Source organism: Urocampus carinirostris, chromosome 3 (genome assembly GCF_059441175.1).
Source record: "Urocampus carinirostris isolate Australia breed hairy pipefish chromosome 3, RoL_Ucar_1.0, whole genome shotgun sequence".
NCBI classification, from domain to species: Eukaryota; Metazoa; Chordata; class Actinopteri; order Syngnathiformes; family Syngnathidae; genus Urocampus; species Urocampus carinirostris.
In genome coordinates this window covers 67,012,029-67,038,144 of record NC_142351.1, presented here as the reverse complement: position 1 = coordinate 67,038,144, position 26,116 = coordinate 67,012,029, and the positions used below count along the sequence as shown (strand labels likewise).

The 26,116-nt window shown below is 41.7% G+C and overlaps 1 long non-coding RNA gene across 1 annotated transcript in view; it reads left to right on the top strand.

The window, feature by feature from the left end:
* Window positions 1-25,306, top strand: part of LOC148370525 (uncharacterized) — a 49,646-nt gene extending 24,340 nt beyond the window's left edge. The window contains exons 2-3 of the long non-coding RNA XR_015849914.1: window positions 24,660-24,759; window positions 24,834-25,306. This is a non-coding gene — a long non-coding RNA (uncharacterized LOC148370525). The remainder of the gene's footprint in view (window positions 1-24,659; window positions 24,760-24,833) is intronic.
* Window positions 25,307-26,116: the final 810 nt, after the last annotated feature.

Here is a 26,116-nt window from a genome sequence, read left to right as displayed (position 1 = left end):
TTTATTTAAACAATAAAGTGCGATCGTATTCTACAAAATGCGTTTGTTAACGCGGATGAAAAGGTCAAAAGCGATCGCAGCAGATTGCGCTTTCACGCGAGGGTGTGGGGGGGTGGGTGTGTTGCGTAGGAGTCGGATTTGGGCACAACACCGGCTCGGGAGCTTTTATACCCGTGGTCCACACGAGAAAATGACGCGATGGGGAAGCGGAACAGTCGCCGGCGTCTTTTTTCCGGCCATACCACAGACGAACGGCGGGTTGTCAAATTTTGCGCATTTTCAATCCCGGGCAACCACGGGCAAAAAAAAAACGCAAAATTTTATCCGTGATTCAGCCGCAAATGTCTGTGTGACCGGCCCCTAAGGCTGCCAAGGACCTTCCCGAAATGATGTCAACATTTTCTCACAACTGGAAGCAAGTCTTTCTACATTTCTAAATGTATGCAACTCTATTCTACAAATGCAAGTCTATTTTCCACAACATATCCCCCCTTTGGGAGTTTTTATCCCCCACATTGAACGGAAATTAAAATCGAAAAATCAATACAGGGTACTGGTAAAATATCTTAAATCATAGCTACACGGACAGAATTACCCGAATCGAAAATAAAAATAAAATCCTGGCGGTCAGCCTGCTGTGATTATTCCAACTCTTGTTATTCATGTTTTGATTACAAAAACCTCCAACACTCCAAACACCTGACCCATGCACCCCCCCCCCCCATTTATCTTTATCCGTACATACTGGATAATACACGTAGACCGTCGACGGTTGATCGGTACGTGATAAAGGTAAATGAATAAATGAATCGATAAGTGATAACAAATTTTGGTAATAGTCGTTGATGCATTTCAATATGGGCAGCACGGCGGCGCAGTGGTTAGCGCTTGTGCGACACAGTTCATGTCATGGGAACCTGTCGTGGGTTCAAATCCAGCTCCAGACTTCCTGTGCGGAGTTTGTATGTTCTCCCCGTGCTTGCATGGGTTTCTTCCGGGCACTCCGGTTTCCTCCCATGTTCCAAAAACAAACATTTCAGGTGAATTGGCCGGTCCAAATTGTCCCTAGATGTGAATGAGCGAATGAGTTGTCTGTCCCTGCGTGCCCTGCGATTGGCTGGCAACCAGTTCAGGGTGTCCCCTGCCCACTGCCCGGAGATGGCTGGGATGGGCTCCAGCCCCCCTGCGACCCTAATGAGGATAAGCGGTGTAGCTGATGAGATGAGATGAGACATTTCAATATGAGTGCATGATTGGATAGTGATACAGTATACACATCGGCCTTTGGCCTGACCCCCGAGAACATTTCGAAGACCATGCTTTGCCGTATCCGTCATCGGGTGTCGTGAAGTCAGATGTTGGAGTGAGAGATCATCCCAGCAGGCATCACGCGCAGTTTCCATGCAGCCCAAAACCCGGAAGCGACGGTGCACCCTGACCATCCTAGACAGCAGCTTACTCCCCGGCAGTGTGACATACCATCAAGAGAACCACAATTAGAAACCAATATATGCGTAGCTATTATTCCTAGGGCTATTGTGTGTTGTGTGTCAACCGAAAGTACTAATTTAGTCCAGATCATCGTATGTGTCCATTCCCGCAGATGCTCCATTATCTAATGTAGGTTTTCCCGACTGTTGATGCTGCCAGATAAAAATCATGATGTTCTCCTATTGTACTAAAGGCCTCGTCAGTGTAATCAATAAAACGTTGTTGGTTGTAATAAATCAATAAATGTAATTAATCCATTCTGCGTTCTCATTCTGAGTTATCCAGACAAATATTGATTCCAATCCGGAATTCAAAGCTTTTTAACCCACCAGTTCAATGGGAAATTGACATATAACCATCTCACTTAATTTTATCTTATTTTTATTTTATTTCTTTTCCAAACCAACTAAATCTACTATTTTAGCTTCGCCTACTTAATGTGAAAATGACGTGCATTGACCTACAACGGGCTATCTTACTCATTCACTACTTTCGAATAACAATGCTTTCATCTCACATTTATCTATCCCAATTCACTCAACAGGATTTATTCCTCGTCTTTACATTCCTTAATTTTCCAATTTTGAACTGTAAACCGAAATATTTTCATTTATTCTCTGTTACTATTTTATCTTTTCCTGGTGTTATTCTGGCATTAACTTAATTTAATTCATCTAAAATAACTCAAACATAATTTTTCTAAACTTTTCACCCCTAAATTTATCGTTTTCCAATTGAAAAACAAAAACATTTTGGACCGGAAAAAATATTTTTGGGGAACTCCATAGGCCCTCGGACGTTATGTTGCACACCGTTCGTGTGAAACGCCAATTCTCCAAAAAGTGAACACCTTCGATTCCTTACAAGATGTGCTACAGTTTCCATCCAAAAAAATACATTTCAAACGGTCCTACTCTTTAAAAATGTTTTTCTCGTTTCAATGAGCACTTCCGTTTGCGACGGATTATTTTGATCTTTTTCTATTCTTTCTTTCAGTTACGTGGGCCGATTAAACGCCAGCGCTGGACAAACATAAGACAAGAAAGATAAGAATACAGGAAAGAATGCAAACACTTACAACATTTAACAAACATAAAACATTTGACAAGACAGAGGGCCCACAAAAAATTAATTTAATTTAAATTAAGTCAGTGACTGAGCTTCGGTTATTTTTTGTTTTTCTACACAATTTTCCTGAATTTTATGTACTGTCAGTGTACTCATTTTTGGCCTTTGGCGTTGTAACCTCACTCCTCAGTGCCGTTGCCCTGGATGTAGTTTTCTCTGATCTTTGGTGTGTCGTTACCACTCTCGTCTGTATCGTCACCTTAGGTGCTGGATTGACCCATCAATTGGTCCACTAGCTGTTAGCGTTTTGCTTATTATCTGTTACTTTAGTCTGCACTGTCGTTAACATATTTGGTTTCTGGTATTCAGACGGCACTCCGACTGGTTGCACGTCTCTCTTTTGTCTGACTCATCCCGTAATACTCGGGATTTTAGTAGTTCAAATGTGTCTTCTATTGTGAATTGCACTATTTATACACGTCCTTCTACTTAATCAAGGAAGCAAGGTTTTGGGTGCTCCGAGGAGAGTGAAAGTTGAATGTTTTCGAGATGAAGTGTTTGAGGAGTAGCTAGATTCGCTTCCAGACCAAGAAAAAAAAGGTAGACAATTCAGTTTTATTAAGACGAAAGCAGTGTGTGTTTGTGTGTGTGTTTTGTCGTTTTGATATATTAATAACTAAATGGAGTGGAATGGAACTATGCTGACTATAACCAAAACGTGACGGCACGCTCTATAGAGAATACATTGACTTATTTCATCATCACCTATAAACAGCTCAAAATTTTGCTTTCATTCTGCTTTTTAGAAAGAACCTAAAACAATCTGTCATTAAAAGTGCAATTAACCACCAGTCCATCATCCCAAAAGAATGGTTCTAGGTCAGAGGTGGGCAAACTTTTGGCGTCACGGGCCTGGGGACACATCCAGTTTTTCTCATTTACATTTATGATGTTATATTTCATCATATTAATTCATGTTCATTTATTTTGTGTATATGTATGAACCTTTACCGAACACCAGCATACCTTCAGGGCAGTCGCAGTTGATTTAACAGGGTTCGGTTGCATTTGGAACGGATTAATCCCGTTTCAATCAATTTCAATTGGATAACGTGTTTCGATTCACAACAGTATCATTATTCCATATTTACTGCTAGAACCAATTAAACGTATAAGTAGAGGTACAACTGTGTTACTGTAATGCATGTATGTAGTATTTCTTTCATGTCCAGCATGGTCGCCGTGGCGACCGGCTGGCCCCGCCCCCCTGGGTACCGTCTGTAGCAGATCATATAATTTGCGTGTGTCCTTCTTAACGGCTTGCCCGTTCTGAGTAAAAGCCTGTTTTGTGAGTATTTCTAGTCTGAGTTCCTGTTTGCCTGTAAGCCTGTTTTTGTTTTGTTTTGTCCCAGGGTGTTGGACAATTTTGCGTCGTTACGCGATTGAGTTCTGGTCCGGTCTGCACTTAATTTAACAATTTCCGTAGTAGTATCTCATAATACTTACAAAATAAGATTCTGTAATATTTTCGAAGTAGGTTGTAGTACACCTGAGGCTTTATGTTTGAAGGATTTCTTTAGTAGTGCTAGTATTAATGCTGTAGTAGTTTTGTAGCAGTATTTTTGCAGAATTTCTGTAGTTGGTCTTGTTAGAAATATAGCAACACCAAATACTATGTCCCTGTTTCTAAGCTCCATATTTCGTTTTCTAGTAATTTCATTTACATTATTGTAATACTTTGCCATCTCATTTCTTGTTCTCTTTTGGTTAACTGCAAATGAATGGCTGGATTAAACCCTAGAGTTTTAATTCTGACCCAATTGTGGAAAAATGTGTTCGATTAATTTGTTTACCCCTGTGCTCAGCATCTTTCTCTATAATACAATTTTTATGTATTGTGTGGTATGTATCTTCTTATTCTAAAGCAAAACAACATGTTATGTCTATGCTTATTTGCCTTCAATTAGATATTCATCCTTTTAATAATTCTCTTTTATTTTTATAGCTTATCTATAAAAATACTGTTATATGTTTTGCACAATGCTGACAACTTTTTTGCATTACAATGACTATTTTTTTTTTCACCAAATGCATATTACACAAACCTCAACTATATGTAACATTTTACATGCAAAACGATTTTTTTGTGTAAATATTGTATTAAACCTTATCTTTTCCGTTCCTTTACCTCACTTTGAAGATGGAGTGTCATGCCAAATTTAATTGTCAGTTACAATTTGTTAACCCGTTCTGTAACTATGTCTGTAAAGGTATATTCTATTCTATCATAAATGGTCTGCATTTATATAGTGCTTCCTCAAGACCCTGAAGAACTCCAAAAACACTACATAATGTGTTGTTTTTCATACTTTTGTGGCAAGTTTTTCATACCCAATTTTCAGCGAATTATTCCTATTTAAATAACTTATGTTGTATATTAACAATTATATGTTTGCCTTAGTGTTTCTTTTTTTATTTTCAGAATTAAAACAAAACAATATACTCGGTTAAGTATTTTGTGGAATTCAGGGGCACTTAAGAGTCTCGTTAAGTTTTATCGTGCTTACGTATTGAGATGTTTTAGTAAATTAGCCAGATTATTCATTTCTAAATTTTTCTCTAAATTTAAGTACTAGTAGACATTATCTTAGTTTAATTAATTTCTATCCATTCATTTCCCATGCAGTTATATTTTTAAATCACCATGATATGTCTCGAAATCCTTTAATCCGTTGGCTAACGAGATTACGTCATTGTTGTTGGTAATTGGTTAAGTCAGTCTTTTTCATTAGACAAAACGGCTTTTTTGCTCAATTCATTAAAGAGAGCCGGCTCAGAAATGCCCTGCTTGCACTTAACTTGGTATTTAGGTTTGTAGTTATGTTTTTTTAATTGATGTAGTGTACTATGTCTTTGTTTTAAAGCACTATATTGAATTGTTAGTTTTGTGATAATGTTTTAGTATATCTCTAGTAGCATTTTTGTATTACCGTATTACTGTCGTAGTATTTTTGTAAAATGTCTACGGTATTTTCCTTTCAGCGAATTTAATTTCACTGTGTGACGTTTGAGGGTTCCATATCAATAGAGGTGTAGGACTTAAAACTCGACTCCCTCCCGCCGTTACTTATGAGTGCTGAGGCTCATTTTGTCTGTCATTTTGTCAAAAATGATTGATTTAAAACCTGGTGCAAGCAAAGTTATTTTGTGAAAATGTCAAAAATTCCTAAAACTGAAGATACTTACGTATTTACTTTTAGCACAGGCGCTGGGCAATGGAGTAAGCGCGCATGTCCTGTTTATAGTTCCTAACACTTACCCAATCAAAGCATTTGAGTTGCTTTGCTACAGCTTCTGGGTAAAACGTTTGTTTTGGGTTAAAGTTTTTTCCTGTGAGTTTCTATTAAAGAATGTCTCGATAGTGAACCTAAATTGTTTAATCAGCTTCCTTATAAAGTATATTTAGCAATTTACATCCAAAACGGGGACTGCTGGTGTGACAGCATGACTGTAAACTGGAGTTTTCCATAATATGAGCATCACCTAGAGGCAGTGGATATGACACAATAATTAGAAGAAAATAGTGCTTCTTTGGGCACTTTGACTCTCTTTATTTATTTATTTATTTTTTGCATTGTACTATTTCCTGTTAAGCACTCTTATTTCGGTTGCACTACACAATGCAGAGACATCTTGGGGTCAAATTATACACACTGTCCCTTTAAAAGATTTTGAGTGCATGTTTCTCATGACACCATATTTTACAAATTACATTTTGCACGTTTTCGTCTTGTCTCACATTTTCTTTTTTTCTCCCGTAATAATTTAATTTTGGTACTTTTGAGCTTCCATACCTTAGGGCAAGTGAGCCTTTCATGAGGTAAAATGTACTTGTACTTTCCAAATTCTCAACCGTTTTGGCATGTCGTACAGTAGTGTCACACTTAACCGGGCTGCTGTCTTTTTGATGCGTCAAGGTCTGCAACTGCAGCGCCGCTATTCGGATCTCCGGCTGCACTTCTGGACCCGCGATTTATATCCGCCGTTGCAATTTCTCGAGCTCTGCTCCAAGTAACAACCATATCAAACAACTTATTACCACACACAACTTTATCATACACATCTTGTTTTCCTAGTTTAACGTTACTGCCCTGTTGATCCTGGTTGGTCCCCTTGACGGTGGCAGCGTGAGCCTTGGTACAGTGGTTCCAGGTTGAGCTGCCCTCGACCTGGACTGCGGTCGGCGTTGCCCTCACGACGGTGTACGGTCCCTCACGCCTCGGTTGGTTCCACTCTCGTCGAAACACCTTGATGATCCCCTGGGACCACCGTCTTCTCGAATGGTTGTTCGACCTTGGACTTTTGTCTCTTTACCAGCCGGTAGATGGCCTTCTGGACAGCCGTCAATTGTCTAATACAGTCTCTCAGTTCAGTTTGTAGTTGCTCAAGTGGCGGCCCCTTATAGGGACCTCCCAGATGTGGCGCTGGTCTGGTCTGCCTGTTAGCATTTCATGCTGTGTTAAATGTGTGATCCGATGAGTCTGCATGCGATAACTCATCAGCGCTAACGGTAGCGCATCCCCTCAGTTGAGCTTAGTACTCGCACAGATCTTCTTTATCTTTGATTTTAATGTTCCATTTACTCTTTCCACGTCCCCTGACTTAATGAGGTGTGTGCCTCCGTGGTGTTGGCATAGCACAAGTCCAGTGTCTTATTGTCCCTGGTGCAGCATGTTACATATTGGGTGAAAGTGAGCAGAGTGGAGTCAAGTCAAGTCATTTTTATTTGTATAGCCCTTAATCACAAAGAGTCTCAAATGGCTTCACAGGTTATTACACATAAGCATAAATTTAGGTTTAGGTTATTCATATGCTATAGAGTAGAAGTGAGTTTTAAGCTTTGATTTGAACATTTCCACTGAGGTTGCAGATCGGATCTCAGGGGCAAGAGCATTCCACAGCACCGGAGAACGCTCTCGAAACTGCGGAACACTTCTTGGCTCTTGGGATCACCAGAAGACCGGCGCTCTCAGAATGAAGGCTTCGGGCCGGGACATAGGGGGAAATCAGATCTGAAAGATATGAGGGGGAAAGTCCATGTATGATTTTGTATGCTAATAAGAGAACCTTGAAATCACATCTTAGGCTAACAGGGAGCCAATGCAGGTTAGCCAAAATTGACGTGATGCGATCGGACTTTTTTGTCCTAGTTAAAAGACTCGCTGCGACATTTTGTACCAGCTGAAGACTCTTGAGTCTGGTCATCGGAAGACCGGAGAGTAGTGCATTACAGTAATCGAGACGGGAAGTAACAAACGCGTGAATTGTAATCTCCGCATCCGAATGAGACGGTATAGGACACATTTTAGCAATGTTACGAAGATGGAAGAAAGCGGTTCTAGTAATATTCTTCACATGTGTTTAAAAGGACAGATCGGGGTAAATGTGACACCTACATTTTTAACTGAGTCACTCTGTGTGATGTGGCATTTGTCAATGTTCACAGCAGTTTTAGAGAATAAGTCGCGGCATTTAGATGGACCAATAACTAACATTTCGGTCTTTTCAGAGTTAAGACGCAAGAAATTGAGTGACATCCTCTCTTTTATCTCAGTAAGGCAGGCCTCCAAATTTGCACAGTTTAGTGTGGCATATTCCTCCATCGGGAGATATAGTTGTGTGTCATCTGCGTAGCAATGGAAACTGATATTATACTTGCGAATAATATCACCTAATGGAAGCATGTAGATGCTGAAAAGAAGGGGGCCAAGCACTGCACCCTGCGGAACACCACAGGGGCTCAGATGTCATTTCGCCATATTCAACACAGTGCGTCCTATCTGAGAGGTAGGATCTGAACCATAAGAGGACATTTCCTGAGAGACCAATCTACAGTATTTTTCCAACCATTCTAGTAAGATATTATGGTCCACTGTGTCAAAAGCAGCACTAAGGTCCAGCAGCAGCAAAAGTGATGAAGCGCCAGAGTCCATTGCCCGTAGGAGATCATTGGTTACCTTAATCAGAGCTGTCTCAGTAGAGTGGTTAGCCCTGAATCCTGATTGCATTGATTCAAAAAGATTGTTCTTGGATATGAAATCATTCAGCTGCTGTGCCTCTACTTTTTCAAGTACTTTAGAAAGAAACGGTCGGTTTGACACAGGTCTATAATTACATAAGCTTTCTGGATCAAGGTTGGGTCGTTTCAGTGTGGGTTTAATAACGGCGGACTTAAAAGCCGCTGGAACTACACCTGAGGAGAGTGATATGTTTATAACATTTAGAACTGAAGGTACAAGGACGCCAAAAAGACCTTTAATAAGTGAACCTGGAAGCGGGTCGAACTGGCAAGTCGTCGGTTTGGCCGTATTCACCATCTGTTTAAGATTATCGAACTAAAACGGGACAAATTCCCTGGACAGCCACCATGTCGTGCATCTATAGATTTCAGCTCTTTAGTATGTGTTGTATTAATACTGTCTTTAGCAATTTCTTCCTGTATGCATTAGATCTTCTTAGTGAAGAAGACCATTAAGTCATGGGCTGAATGGGTGGAACTATCTGGGATAGTCTGTTGCCTTGTAAGCAATGCTACATTGTCGAAAAGGACTTTGGGATTGTTCTTTTGTGACGCAATCACCTTCGAAAGGTAGGCTGATTTTGCAGAGGCAAGGGCCGCCTTATACTTCAACAGACTGTCACACCAGGTTTGGTGGAAAACCTCAAGCTTGGTGGCGCGCCATTTTCTTTCAGATTTCCTGCATTCTTGTTTAAGGGTTCTAGTTTCATCATTAAACCAGGGATATCATGGGTGGTATAAAAAGTGCCCGAAAAGTCGAAATTTAGACGTCCACCCAATTGAATAAGTTCCTCCCGACTATAAGTCTTATTTGCAACGCATGTGTCCAAAAAAGAAAGCAGGAGAACCACAGTAAGTAGCAGGATAGCCGGATAGCAACAAGCCGCAACGTTAACACGCGCTGCCATGTGGGAACCGGAACCGGAGGATGGACAGGCATGATTAAAGTCCCCAGAGATAATAAAGAGGGTCTGTGGGTGCTGTATGTGCATCCCAATGGAGTGGAGAGCGTCACAGGGGGGAATATATGCAGATAACATGCGAGAAATCCCGTGGCAGAAAATTTGGCTGGAGGCTTATTGTTAAGTTTGGTGTCCCTGTTGCAGAGCTGTTTCTTGATCGTTATGTGCCCAGAGTGCCACCTTCTATCATTCACAAAAAATGATAGCCCTCTTCCTTTCTATCTTACTGCTCTTCCTCATCCTGTCAGCTCGCAGCAGTTTGAGGCCGTCCAGGTCTGTGGTCGTGTCCGGTATTAGCGCAGTTAGCATTGTTTCTGTATACATCATGAAGCTAAACTCCCAGGAACTCCTCTGGACAGGAGGACGGGTCTATAAGTCCTCTTCCTGTTAAAAGGAAAAGCTCCAGAACAACACCCCTGTCTCCCCCTATTCAACTCCTGCGGAACATTGGGCCTCTGGTGGTACTGTGCCATGGATTGCAATCAACTAATACCTTTTGCAAATAATAGGGCCATGGCCCAGTACGCGGTCAAAAACAGTGATACAAAAAAAGAATCACCAGAGCAAACCCGGAGACTTTGGTCTCCATAGCTTGCTGACTAAATGAGAACATAAAATAAATCATAAATAAAGAAATAATTCTCTTGAAAAGAGGGAAAAACGTTCACAGTGAACGGAGCTGCTGTAACAAGCAGCCACTAGTGCGACGCCATTTAAATACTGTACTGTAGACTTTAACAACCTTTTATTGCTGTTTGTGGTTGGTCCAAATCTTCCGTTAGAGCTGACTGTGAGAAGCCCACATCTTTGGCAACCACACGATTACAGTTACCTTCTTTAAAAAAGTTTGATGATCTTGCCTTTGGTCTCAAAATACATCTTATTTGTTGCAGCCATGTATATTGCCAATCCACTTTGTTTAGGAGCCCTCCTTTTTTATGTGTTCTTATATACATTGTTTGTGCATGTTTACATACATTTTTGTTTGTGTTTATGTATGTTTTTGTTCTTGTTCATGTGAGTTTTTGTGCATTTTTATGTACATTTCTGTGCATGTTTACGTACGTTTTCATGCATATTAAATACATTTTCCTGTGTGCGATTACATACAGTTTGTGTATTTTTACATACTTTTTGTGTGTGTACTTACATTTTGGGTTTTTACATACAATTTGGTGCACGTGTTTACGTACGTTTTTTGGGGGTTTTTTTGGGCGCGTGTTGTTATCAAAATGTACCGTTTACCAAATTGTTCGAATTAGTTATCTGACTCCATTAACTAAACACAACCTACATTCACCCAACAATTTATGCGCGCTCGTTTCTTGAGGGAAAAATTATCAGGAAAGCCGACATTTCACACTAAGTGCACTACATCTAAAATGGCCAAATTAGTGACGTTGGCATCTGTAGCAAGCCTTCTTCTGAAACCCTTTAGCTTTTTCCTATTGGCCATCGTATCCCCGCATAATGGTGTGCCAGCTCCTCCCATGGTCGTGCCAAGGAATTGTTTTGCGCCCACCGTTCTCACGACAAAGCGCCTTGTTCTCAAAACAATGCCTGTCGTCCTCCATCAGAGTCCTGTTATCAACAGAACTAGACAAAGGATTCTGCATTTAGAACAGCCTGACCCGACCTGACCTTGTACATTGAACTAAAGCTCTCTCAGTGAAAATCTTCGTTGCATGTTTCTGTATAGTCAATTGTATAAAGTCCTTTATAGCCAAATGTATGAAATCATTCAGTGTTTATGTACATAATGATTGTTATTTTAATCATGTTGTTTATTTTTGTTGCACTTAAAATGTAGAATGGTTCTGGTGAGATGCAATACATATTTCAAGTTTTTAAAACACAACAACCTGTCTGCTTGTCTCTATTCGACTGACTAGATACTGCTGAGAAAATGTCAAATTATATGCCAATTTATTTTAAAGTAATTAACATGGTTACTTTTCCTGGTAACTATTTACTCCTACAATATAGTAATTCAGTTACCAATTCAGTGACTTTTTACAAGAAGTAGGAATAAAAAATAACTAATTGCTTTTTTAAAGTAGCATGCCCAGCCATTGGACAAAGAATGACAATCCAATGATAAAACGGATGAAACTGTCAATCTGCTTGAATATCCTGGAATAACATTTGGCTATCCAATACATTTTGGTCTGAAAAATTACCTTTTTTTGTTAAGCTTTTGAATAGAAAAAAAACGAGTAAAATATGTGTTTTGGCAAAACAGACAATGAGCGGCAGTTTGCAGCAAATTTCCATTTCATGTTCTTCTACACCGCCTATTGAAGATGAAGAGTGTGGCGTCGCCACCAACAGAAAATACATTGCTTTAATATTCTGGCGTCATTTGCACATGAATTAGAGATGTTTAAAAAAGTAGCTCCGGGCCACATCTGTGTTTGTGTTACAAAAACACAACTCCTCACCTACACTTTGCGTATCCCTGTCTTCAATCATACCAACCTATTTGACTTTTACGCCTTTTAGCTTCACTCTGCTTCTGTATAAACTGCAGTTTCTGTAGCATTGCAGTCAGGCCAGAAATTAACACTCGAAGTCCAAGGAATTGTCTTACCCCTCCAGAATGACCAGTGGACAGCCAAAAGGCTGTTCTATTTAAAATAACAACTTTCAGTGTCACCATTGTTCTGTAAATAAGGGTGTGATGTTGATAGCTGCATAAAGACCTTGTACACACGACCCTTGTTCAATAACTCACTGAACTAATAAAATAATTTGAAAATACTACAAATTACTCAAGAATTACTACAAAACCAAATATATAATGTGGTGATTTTTATTTCATCTTTACACTGCTAAAATGATCTATAGAAATACTTCAAAAATACGAGAACAGAAATATTATGGTACAAAAAAATTCCATGACAGAAGTAAAACCAAAGCAATACTACAAAAACACTACAACTAAACAACCAAAATATCCTATGAAAATACTACAAAAACACTAAATAAATACTACAGACTACTACAAGATAAATACAGTAATACTATAAAATACTACAGAAATACTGCAAAAATCAGCTCGCAGAAATATTACAAAAATACAACTAGAGGAAAAATACAAATATGGGCTGGTTACACCCCCCAAAACAAATTTATTTAAATCAGCAAGCAAAGGGTAAATCCTGAGTTGTGCTGTTCACACCAGAATTTGCCTCATTTGTAGATCATTAGTGAAACTAATTCAGTCAGTTGTCCTTTCGGCATTCTATGTAAAAAAGCCAAATGGCTGGACTGTGGTACTTCTAGTGTTAAAACGGTTTGTTTTGGTTTAGTAAGGTAGGAGAGACTGGTACAGTTGTAACACGTAAACAGCTTAAACAGTCAATGTTTGAACAATTGGAAGAGGTTTATTGATGCCACCGATATAGGATACCCCCCTTTTCATTTTGAGCTGACACAAAACATTTGAAGACTCTGAGTGACATTGTGTCATTTCAACAATAAAAATGAATACTTTTAAGGTAAGATTTTAACCTTTTTGTTCCTCAATGTTTTTGTTTCATGTCAAATATGCTAACATGTATACATTTCTGCCACATGACAGTTGTGCTGCCCTTGGTACACACACACACACACACACACACACACACACACACATATATATATATATATATATATATATACTGGACTGTCTCAGAAAATTAGAATATTGCGATAAAGTTCTTTATTTTCTGTAATGCAATTAAAAAAACAAAAATGTCATACATTCTGGATTCATTACACATCAACTGAACTATTTCAAGCATTTTATTATTTAAATATTGCTAAATTTGGCTTACAGCTTAAGAAAACTCAAAAATCCTATCTCAAAATATTAGAATATCATGAAAAAGTATACAAGTAGGCTATTCAACTAATCATCTGAATCATCTAATTAACTCGAAACACCTTGCGAGGGTTTCCTGAGCCTTAAAAACACTCAGCTTGGTTCAGTAAACTAAATCACTGCTGATCTGACTGCTGTCCAGAGGACCATCATTGATACCCTCCATCAGGAGGGTAAGACACAAAAAGAAATTTCTCAAAGAGCAGGCTGTTCACAGAGTGCAGTTTCAAAGCATATCCACAAAAAGTCTGTTGGAAGGGAAAAATGTGGCCGGAAACGCTGCACAACCAAGAGAGATGACCGCAGCCTTAACAAAATTGTGAAGAAGAGCCGCTTCCAGAATTTGAGGGAGCTTCAAAGACAGTGGGCTGAAGCTGGAGTCCAGGTATCAAAAGCCACAGTTCACAGACGTGTCCGGGAAATGGGCTACAATAGCCGTATTCCCATGGTCAAGCCACTTCTGAACTCAAGACAACGGAAGAAGCTTCTGACTTGGGCTATGGAGAAGAAGCACTGGACAGTTGCAGAGTGGTCCAAAGTCCTCTTTTCAGACGAAAGCAAGTTTTGCATTTCATTTGGAAGTCAAGGCGCCAGAGTCTGGAGAAAGGCTGGAGAAGAGCAAAATCCAAGTTGCTTGAAATCCAGTGTGAAGTTCCCACAGTCAGCAATGGTTTGGGGGAGCCATGTCAGCTGCTGGTGTTGGTCCACTGTGTTTCATCAAGTCCAGAGTAAATGCAACTGTGTACCAAGAGATTTTAGAGCACTACATGCTTCCATCTGCTGAAAAGCTCTATGGAGATGAGGATTTTATTTTCCAGCATGATCTGGCACCTGCCCACAGTGCCAAAACCACCAGTAACTGGTGCACTGACCATGGCATCACTGTCCTTGATTGGCCTGCTAATTCCCCTGACCTGAACCCCATCGAGAATTTGTGGGGTATAGTTAAGAAGAAGATGAAAGACACCAGACCTACAAATGCAAATGAGCTGAAGGCCGCTATCGAAGCATCCTGGGCATCAATAATACCTCAGCAATGCCACAGGCTGATTGCCTCCATGCCACGCCGGATTGATGCAGTAATCCGTGCAAAAGGATTCCCAACCAAGTACTGAGTGCATCAATGGACATTTTCAAATGTTTGATTTAGTTTTGCTGTTATAAAATTATTTTTTTTACTTGGTCTGAGGAAGTATTCTAATATTTTGAGATAGGATTTTTGAGTTTTTTTTCAGCTGTAAGCCAAAATCAGCAATATTCAAATAATAAAAGGCTTGAAATAGTTCAGTTGATGTGTAATGAATCCAGAATGTATGACATTTTTGTTTTTTTAATTGCATTACAGAAAATAAAGAACTTTATCACAATATTCTAATTTTCTGAGACAGTCCAGTATATATATATATATATATATATATATATATATATATATATATATATATATAACACACACATAACAAAGGTGCATTATGTGCCCCTTATCTTGGCAACAAACATAAGATAGTATAATCCTGCATTTATATATATATAAAAACAACCTTTTGAAAATGTAAGATTAATACAAATATTTGTATACAATTTAAGTTGGATTTCTGTGCAGTTTTTGCCTTAGTGCTCCATGGGCGATCACACACCCATCAATTTGCCTAATCCATCGGTTTGTCTTATAACAGCTGCTTGGCATGTGAAGCTGCAAATTAAAAATAGGCAGGGCTTAGGCGACACCTGTGAGACGAAAACAAGCGGACGACTCTGAGAGAAACGTGCAGTTAACTGGAAGGGGACTTAGGGCCCGGTCACACAGCCGTTTGCGGCTGAATCACGGCCAGAAATTTCTTTTTGTGAGGCGGATGCTATTGGACGCTTTGAGATCGCCATACAGACGAGATACAGCAGTGCTTAACACGCGGTCGGAAATTCACGCGCGGTTGGCAAGTTTTGCGCTGTTCAATACTTTAGAGCACGGGTACACAGCCTTTCACAGGCGTATCGAGGCTGAATCACGGCCAGAAATTTCTGGCCGTGAAGCAGACGCTGTTGGGCGCTGTTGGACGCTTTGAGACCGCCATATACACGAGATACAGCAGTGCTTTACTCGCGGTCGGAAATTCACACGCGGTTGGCCGCGCGAAAAAGTTTTGAGCTGCTCAAAACTTTTGAGCTGCTCAAAACTTTGAGCACGTGTTAACCGCGGGCGGCACACGAGGTAATGACGCGGAAATGACGCGGAACGACGTGATCTGGCCGCGGCCAGGGCGTGATTACACATGGGTAGGACGGGAAATTTTAGCGGGTAATCGTGGGTGGAGCGTGGTAATAGCATGTTCTGCGCCTGTATCGCGGTGTTATTACGTGAAATTAGCGTGTTATGCGTGTGACGGTCAAACGCCTTTCTCCGCGTATATACAGCGCGATTTGCCGAGCACACGTCAGTTGTGCTCGAGACGTCAAAGGGTGGACATGAATCCCCGTCACCGTAGTGACCTCGTCTTAATCCATTTTTATTTCTTGACATTTATTTTCATTTCATAACAAGATAATAAAATCAAAATGAAAAACTATTGCAATAATAACATATTGGCTTCTTCGGTGCCATAGCTTGAAATCTTGATCTTCACGGGACTGTGTCTTGAGCGGTTATGATTACTACAGCCCGGTGTTATGCCAAGAAATGCATCCCTGCCGATATTTGCATCCCCTCGCTACTACACCCACTTTTACCTCGTTTTATCTCACTTTTATATTACTTTTAGGGAATGTAATGGCGAACATATAACCAAAACCACTTTGTCTTGAATTTGTTGGGAATGTAATACAACTTAAACCATTCCGTCTTTGTTTTTGTTGTGAACGTAATCGAACGGTAATGCACACCGTATATAAAATCCTCCCCCCTCGCATGAACACGCATTCTGCTGCGCTTCCAACAAAAGTGATCGTATTCTATATAAAACGCTTATTAAAACAATAAAGCGAGCTAATTATAACAATTGGGAGATCCTAGTCTATATAACGCGTTTATTTAAACAATAAAGTGTGATCGTATTCTACAAAATGCGTTTGTTAACGCCGATGAAAAAGTCACCAACGTCAATGCACGCTTCCAAAAAAAGCGATCGCAGCAGAATGCGCGTTCACGCGAGGGGGGGGATTTTGCGTAGGAGTCGGATTTGGGCACAACACCGGCTCGGGAGCTTTTATACCCGTGGTCCACACGAGAAAATGACGCGGAAATGACGCAATAGGAAGCGGAACAGTCGCCGGCGTCTGTTTTGCGGGCATACCACCGATGATCAGCGGGTTGGCCAATTTTGCGCATTTTCCATCGCGGGCAACCACGGGCAAAAAAAAACCGCAAAATTTTACCCGCGATACAGCTGCAAACGGCTGTGTGACCGGGCCCTTAAGTAATGGCTGTGATGTAGTCAAATTTAGCAAATCACAAATCTACTCAAGTATAAGTAAAAAGTTAGGAATCTAAACTCCCAGAAGTGCAAATGTCCCAAAACTTACTTAAGTTAATGCAATGAAGTATATGTAACACGTTACTACCCACCTCTGGTACAGGGTATGATTGTAACAAGGTGTATCTCTCTTGTTTACTTTTAGAGCTACCTAGTACTCTACCATTGATGCCTATGTGTAGAAGAAGAAGAAATTAAGACACTATGTATGAAGGTTTCAAAGGACTAGCATTAAAAATCATAAAAATCGAAGGGAGAAAGCAAAATGTGTCACAACTGTAGCTTGTCTTCAACCACGTAAAGCGGCAATGTTTGGCAAATATGCACCATTTTCAATCTGAATGGTGCCTAATTGAACCTGTGTGTACTATGAAATTGAAAGCAAGCGTTTTCCCGGTTGACCCCAACTTACAATACAATACTTTCTTAAATCCCCCTAAGTTTTTGGGCTGTCAGCTTATCGAGCGTGGTCCTCACGCTTGGCTGAGCATCTTCTTGCTTGATGCTGAGCTCAGACGTTTGTTTCCAAAATGCAGCCTTTCCTTCGCTCTACTTCACTCACCAAAAAGTCAAACTTTCACAGATCGACCCCCCAAAACAAAACAACAAATAACTCCAAATGAGCAAAGTTGTTCTGCAAGTATTTTCAATATATAGAGATACCATCATACACGAATGACTCTACAGTAAGACCTTGGTTATCGCGGTTAATGGGGACCAAAACCACCCGCGATAAGTGAAAATCCGTTAAGTAGCGGCGCACCTTCAAAAAAATAAAAAAATAAATAAATATTATTTTTTTTAGACCCGATTAATGGGGAGCAAAACCACTCGAAAAATGGAAAATCTGCGAAGTAGCAACGCCCCTTCAAAAAGAAAAAAAAAACTCATCTCATCTCATTATCTGCACCGCTTATCCTTATTATTCGCGAGCGAGCCCCTAACCCGCGGCGCGGGTACTTTCGGGCGCGATATGCACGACACCGCGACAAGGCGAGCGGGTCGGGCTCTCCACGCGGAGACCGGCCTGTCGGAAGTGCAGAATTTGTACGGGAGTCGGATTTGGGCACAACACCGGCGCGCGGTTTTGTTGCGGGTTCCGCTTCACCGCCGTAATGCATAAAAATCTTTGAGATCCCGTCAGCAAACACGAGCTTTAACGTGCACCACGAGCACCATGCTAAGCCGGGAAGGCTCTCGACTTACTCTGGCCGTACTGAGTGTACTGGTAGGCCACGGCTGCCACTGCTGGGTCCACGCGGCTTCCGCTTCACCGCCCCCTAACCCCCACAGGTCCCCCCTACCCCTTTCCCCACCATCGAGGGCCGTGTAGCGCCATGTAGAGCCATCGCGGCCCAAGCGGGAGACTGGTGTCTTTCTCATCCGCGTTAACAAACGCATTTTGTAGAATATGATCGTGCTTTATTGTTTAAATAAACACATTATATAGACTAAGATAGCCCAATTATTTTAATTAGCTCGCTTTATGGTTTCAATAAGCGTATTATATAGAATACGATCGCTTTTGTCGGAAGCGCAGCAGAATGCGCGTTCACGCGAGGGGTGGAGGATTCTGTACAGGAGTCGGATTTGGGCACAACACCGGGAAACGAGAATGGCGCGCCGTGCTAGGGTCGTTGGCCGAGGGGGATTCCCGCAAGAAGTAGCGACGCCCCTTCAATTTTTTTTTTTTTTTTTTTTTTTTTACCATTACATACCGCAAAGCTCTGAATCCGCGAACGTCGAACCGCGAAGCAGCGATGTCTCACTGTATATCCGAAGAAATTGCCCAAACAACCAACATCACACATGACACGACAAATTGTAAATTAAAATAATTTTCTTTTCTGTGCAACAACTTATGAACGTTTAGCTTGTTTTTACATACAACCTTTAAAGTTTGACGATATAATACCAATTTTAGCTAACTTGCACTTGCTCCCGGTCCGCTGAAGACGTAACTTTGAGGTTCTCTTACTATTATTAAAAGATATGTTTGCATGGACTTGCCCCCCTCTTATCTCTCTTATTTGATTTCCCCCGTATTCCTGCACGGAGCCTTTGCTCAGAAAATGTGAATCCAAGAGCCAAGAAGTCAAGTCAAGTCAAGTCAAATTTATTTATATAGCCCTTAATCACAAAAATGTCTCAAAGGACTGCACAGGATTACAGTTACAAAATTACACAATTACCTGATCTTAAACCAGCATGCGGGCAAGGAAAACTCAAAAACCTCAGTGTGAGGAGAAAAGAGAAACCTTGAGAAAGGACCTCACATGTGGTAATCCCCCTTCCAGGATTGACCAGGGTGAATTACAATTAGCATTACTGTACACATAATAGTAAACATTAGGTAAGATGTTGAAAATGTCCGGAAAGTGCATGACATCAACGACGCCCCCAGCCTGCAAACCAGTCCAGAAAGTCTATGACGGCCATGACACTGCCTCCCGTCTCTGCCAGCTGGTAAATGCAGGGGTTGACATGCTGCAGGTCAGACACCGGTCCACTGACCCATCCCAAATCATCCTTCTCCTTCGTATCAGCCAGGCAGGCGTCGGAAAAAGACAGGACAAAACAGAATATGAGGTGGGCATCAATCATATGCTTTGGAATAGAAGTGTGTCTTAAGCCTCGATTTAAAAACTTCCGTTGAGGTTGCAGATCTTATCTCCAGAGGCAGGGTGTTCCATAACACCGTGGCCCGGATGGAGAACGCTCTCGAGCCCGCAGACTTCTTGGCTCTCGGAGTCACAAGTAGACCGGCATTTTCCGAGCGCAGACTCCGTGCAGGAACATAGGGGGAAATCAAATCGGAGAGATAAGAGGGTGCAAGCCCATGCAAACATTTAGATGTTAATAAGAGAACCTTAAAGTCACATCTTAAGTGGACTGGGAGCCAGTGCAAGTTGGCCAATACAGGAGTAATATGCTCAAACTTTTTGGTCTTAGTCAAAAGTCTAGCTGCCGCATTCTGAACCAGCTGCAAACTTTTAATGCTAGACATCGGGAGACCAGAAAGCAATACATTACAGTAATCAAGCCGAGAAGTAATAAACGCATGAATTAAAATCTCTGCATCTGATTGGGACAGCATCGAACGAATCTTCGCAATATTACGGAGGTGGTAGAAAGCTATTCTAGTAATATTTTTCACGTGTAACTGAAACGACAGATTAGGATCAAATATAACACCTCGATTTTTGACCGAGTCACTATGGGTGATATTACATTTGTCTAGGTTCAGGGTAGTGTTTGAAAACAACTGACGACAGTGAGCTGGACTAATAATCAACATTTCATTTTTTTCTGGGTTAAGGCGTAAACAATTATTTGACATCCATCTTTGAATCTCAGTAAGGCAACCCTCCAGATTTCGAAAACTTAAATGTCCAGTTTTTTCCAGTGGCACATACAGTTGAGTGTCATCTGCATAGCAATGGAAACTAATATTATACTTGCGGATAATGTCACCAAGCGGGATCATATAAATACTAAAAAGAAGGGGGCCAAGTACAGAGCCTTGAGGAACACCACAAGGGACATTAGATTGTTTAGAGGTCAGATTGCCATAGTTAACACATTGCATCCTGTCTGACAGGTAGGACCTAAACCACGAGAGTACAGTTCCTGAGATACCAATGCGTTCTAGACGAACCAATAATATGTTGTGGTCGACCGTATCAAAAGCAGCGCTGAGATCCAGCAGCAGTAACATTGATGAGGCACCAGAATCTATTGTTAAAAGGAGATCATTGGTTACTTTAGCAAGGGCTGTCTCAGTAGAATGATTTGCCCTAAATGCTGACTGGACAGTTTCAAAAAGGTTATTTTCTGACATGAAGTCATTTAGCTGCTGTGCAACGACCTTTTCAAGTACTTTCGCAAAAAATGGCAGATTTGACACTGGCCTATAATTACCTAGGCTTTCTGGGTCAAGGTTAGGTCGCTTAAGCGTGGGTTTAATGACGGCAGACTTGAAGGCTACAGGAACAATACCCGAGGATAGCGATATATTAATAATATTTAAAACTGATGGTCCTAAGATCCCAAACAGATCCTTCACCAGTGAAGATGGAAACGGATCAAGCAGGCACGTAGTTTGTTTGTCCCTATTGACCATCTGTGTTAGATTATCAAGGGACAAATCATTGAAACTGGAGAATGTTTCTGAACAACCGCTGACACAGTCCATACCTAGCACCTCCACATCTTTGATATAGGAGGAGGAAACAGAGCGTTCTTTTAAAATTTCATTCCTGATTAGTTGAATCTTTTTATTAAAAAATTCCATAATGTCATTAGCAGAATAAGTGCATCCATTTGGGTTAAGTTGTTGTCTGGTAAGTTTCGCCACTGTGTCAAACAAAAATTTCGGATTATTCTTATGTTCAACAATAATCTTAGAGAAATACGAAGCTTTAGCTGAGGCAAGAGCTACTTTATATTTCAGCAAACTGTCACACCAGGCCAGTCGAAAAACCTCCAGCTTAGTAGTGCGCCATTTTCGTTCAATTTTTCTGCAACTTTGTTTGAGTAACCTAGTTTCTTCAGTAAACCAAGGTGTATTCTTCTTGGGTCGGAATTTATACTTAAGGGGCGCCACAGAATCAAGAACGTTTACCAAAGCGGTATTGAAGTTGTTTGTAAGTGAGTCAACAGACCCAGTGTACGAAGGGAAGGCTGCAGTTACCGTAGGTAATAATTCTTTTAAGGCTAACACCGTTTTAGGGCGGATATTGCGACTGCTAAAGCCTAAATTTTCCTTATCACAGTAAACATTAAACAGCACCTCACATTTAACAAAATAGTGATCAGAGATGGCATTAGGATACGGTAACACTGTAACATTTGAGGCTACTACGCCACGGGTCATGACAAGATCTAGAGTGTTCCCATCTTTATGAGTGGGCACATCAACTATTTGATTTAAACCAAATGTATCAATCAGTGACTTAAATGCAATTGCAAGTGAATTTGATGAGGAGTTTATGTGAACATTAAAATCACCAATAATTACAACATTGTCCGCATAAGTTACTAAGTCTGTTAACAGTTCCGAAAATTCTTCCAAAAAATTTGAGTATGGTCCAGGTGGGCGATACACGACAACTAAATAAATTAGTGTTGACATTAAGGACCTCATAACAAGTGCTTCAAACGTTTTAAAACTAGTAGGGGTATTAGAAGTAAATTTCAACCTATCTTCCGATATAAGAGCAACACCTCCACCTTTTTTGCATGGTCGTGCCAAGTGCGAACTCACAAAGTTAGGGGGAGAAGCCTCATTTAACACTACAAACTCATTTGGTTTTAACCAGGTCTCACAAAGGCCAATAAGGTTAAGATTGTGTTCATTAATAAGGTCATTGACAAGTAAAGCTTTGGAGGCTAGTGATCTAATATTAAGAAGGCCAAGCTTCAGTGTGGACTGAGCTGAAACCTTTCGCGAGTTTTGAACCTTAATGGCAACCTTAGTGGTAACCACCACAGGATTAGACTGCCGGTCCCGGGTCTTGTGCCTTGCATGACGGCAGATGCGGCCCGAATTCCATACCACAGGAATATTGTTGACAGGTGGAGTAGCAGGATGACTATTGGTAGAAAATAATGTTATTTCTTCTCCCTCCTCACCTAACAAGGGAGAAACAGAGGTAAGAAGCACAGAAGAAGATGCTATAGAAGAGTATAAATCAGGGTGTATGGTGCAGTCAGTAGAACGCTCTAAACTACAAAAGAAGAAAGAAGAAGAAATCAGCAGGCTTGAGACCGTTCTCCATTTGGGTCCCGGTGCTGCATATTGCCGTGTCATCAAGTTTTGATCAGCAACCTCAGTGGAACTGTTTAAATCTAGGCTTGAAACACACTTTTATTCTTAAGCTTATGAACCTGGCTGCTGGACTTCCTCTGTGACAGACCCCAATCAGTGCGGATAGGTCAGAACAGTTCAGATGTCATCTACCTCAGCACGGGCTCCCCCCAAGGCTGCGTCCTAAGCCCCTTGCTGTTCACCTTGATGACACACGACTGCGTCCCTAGGTCCGCCACAAACCACATCGTGAAGTATGCTGACGACACAACAGTGGTGGGCCTCATCAGGGATGACAACGACCTAGCCTACAGAGAGGAGGTGGAGCAGTTGGTGGGCTGGTGCAGGGACAACAGCCTGGTCCTGAATGTTGACAAAACTAAAGAGATCATTGTCGACTTTAGGAAAAACCAGCCCAACCATGCCCCACTTTGCATCAACAACAAGGCTGTGGAGGTTGTCAGCAGTATCAAGTTCCTAGGGGTGCACATTACAAACAAACTCACCTGGTCCGTGAACACTGCATCACTGGTTAAGAGGGCACAGCAGCGCCTGTACTTCCTGCGGAGGATGAGGAGAGCCCACCTGCCCCCACCCTCCCTCATCACATTCTACAGGGGCACCATAGAGAGTATCCTGACCAGCTGTATCTCTGTGTGGTGTGGAGGCTGCAGCGCTACCGACTGGGGTAGTGTGAGGAGGGTAACGAGGACAGCAGAGAAAATAATCGGGACTACACTTCCCTCCATTCAGGACATTGGCCAGAAGCGCTGCCTATCCCATGCTAAGAACATTACCGGGGACCCCTCTCACCCCCATCATGGACTGTTCACTCTGCTAGCCTCTGGGAAGAGGTTCTGCAGTGTGCGGTGCAGGACCACCAGGCTCCGCAATAGTCTAGTCCCCCTGGCCATTAGACTGTTAAATGGTCAATCTAACATATAGTTAACTTAAATCTAAACGGCTGCTAATCTGACTTTTTGCACTACTGGCAGTTTTTTATAGCTTGCCACTCATTGCACATTGCTCTCTGCACTATGGTAATTACAGCGTTATTGTTACAGTGTTAATGTTACTGTGTACCTGACTTGTTAACCTGACTGCCCATTTTGCACATCTGGTTAGCTACTCTTCTTGCACTATCGGCACTATGGTAAAATACTATACGTAGCCAATTACAATACAACTTTATTTATATCTGTACATTCAAGGAAACTGTGGGGGTCAGATGCATCGACATTTCGTTCTGTATACACGTGTACTAGAATGACAATAAAGTAGATCTGAATCTGAATCTGAATCTGAATGAATGACCTATATTTCCTGTTGATGATATCTGTGTATTAATTCTTATAACAACATCCATTGCAGCCTGGAAGGGGAAATACCTCATGTGCGGTCCCTTTTCAAGGTTTCTTCATTTTCCCCATGATAAGGTGTTTTGAGTTTTTCCTTGCCCTCATGTAGGTTTTAGATCAGGGGATGGTATAATACTAGTCTGTTGTTTGCAATAATCTCTGGTCTGTGCAGCCTTTTAAGCGGCATTAGCTCAAGAGGTAGAGCAATTGTCTTGGGATCAAGAGATCTCAGGTTAGAATCCCGGCTCTTCTGTGTTACATGTCGAAGTGTCCTTGGGTAAGACACTGAACCCCTAATGACCCCAATAAGCAGGTTGGCGCCTTGCATGGCTATACGGACGCTATTGGTGTGTGAGTGTGTGTGAATGGGTAAGTGTGAAGCACATTGTAAAGCACTTTGGGAAGTCTTCATTGACTTGAAAGGCGCTATATAAATGCAGATCATTTCATTTCAATCCTTTTTTAAGGGCTATACAAATAAACATGACATGACTTGACCTGACTGTTACACTTTAAAACCAAAGGAAAACCCTGATTTACAGGCCAAAGTTTCTGTTTAACAGGTCAGCAAGAGTATACTTTGGAGCTGCATGCTGCTCTTTGGCGTTCCCAAGTTGCCCCCCGGCACTATTTCAAAAATGTTTGATGATTGAAATTTAAATGGTAATCATTTTTGTTCTCACAATTAACTTGTCTACTGTTAAAATAAAATAATTCTGTCATGATTACTGATTCAGGGCACCTGCGGCTGGTGGCGCCAACAGCCCTGGTCGCTGATTGGTTCCTAGCCACTTTCTAAACCCCCCGACTCCATGTTACCCGCCTCCGACCATTACGAACCTTCAGCTCCCGCTAAGGCAAGCCTTCCGAACATGACTCCCTGTTTTTTGACTCTCGTACATTTCCCGGCTTCGACCTGTTTCCGTTTGATAACGTCAAACCCCGGCAACCCGACTTGCTTTTCCCTCTTTGACACCGCTATCTCTCGACAGAGAAGTGCCACTTCCGCGTCCCGAGCGACCTGCTCCCCACAATCAATGATCTCTGGATCGTGGGTACCAGCTTATGTCTCCTTCTCAATAAAACTAAGAAACTAACGCAATTGGGTTCCTGTCTCCGTTCATGGTTCTTGACCGAACGATCAGACCAGATCATTTTCGGAATGCAACCCCGAAACTTCGCGTCCGAAGCGGCCAAAGTGGCTTTCACCATTAACCATTTGACTGGGAGAGCCCGACTCTGGGGAACGGCTGAATTTGAGAGAGGTTCAGCTGCGTGTTCCTCATTTGATCTCCTGGCCCAAGAGATTCTCAGGGTATTTGACACAGGATCCTCATCAGTCGACGCGTCGAGATCTCTGATGAGGATACGGCAGGGAAAGCGATCGATCGCCGTTTATTCGATCGATTTTCGGATACTCGCAAGCCAGAGCAACTGGAATGCAGAGGCGTTAGTGGACTCCTATCTCAACAGCTGGGCAGACTACATGAAGGACGAGTTGGTGTCCCACGCCCCGCCTACCAACCTCGACGAGGCCATTGTACTCACGGCCCGGATCGATCGTCGGTTCCAGGGTCGACGGTGTGAGAGAATCTGCCAGAGCCACCCAGATTCCTGCTTACCCGAGGGGACTGGCGCCCCAGCGTCGACTCTCCGAGGGCCTCTGCCTGTACTGCGGCGGACAAGAACACCGGATATAATCCTGCCCGCGCTCAACGGACGATTGGAGTCGTACGGTTAAGTTCCGTTCACACTCCGATCTCCCCGGCCGGAAGGCCAAGGCTCCAGGTGCACCTCCGGAGCCCAGGGTCAACCCAGTCCCTGTCCGCCCTTGTGGACTCGGCGCAGAGGTCAACGTCCTGGATAATGCATTTATTTAAAAGCGCCTTTCAGGCCACCCAAGGACACTGTACAGACAATGGAAAAAATACAATTTAAAAAGTTGTAAGCGAAATAATAAATAAAAACAAGACATAAAATCATAGAAACATAGGAAAACGAGAAGCTATGTGTTGTAGGT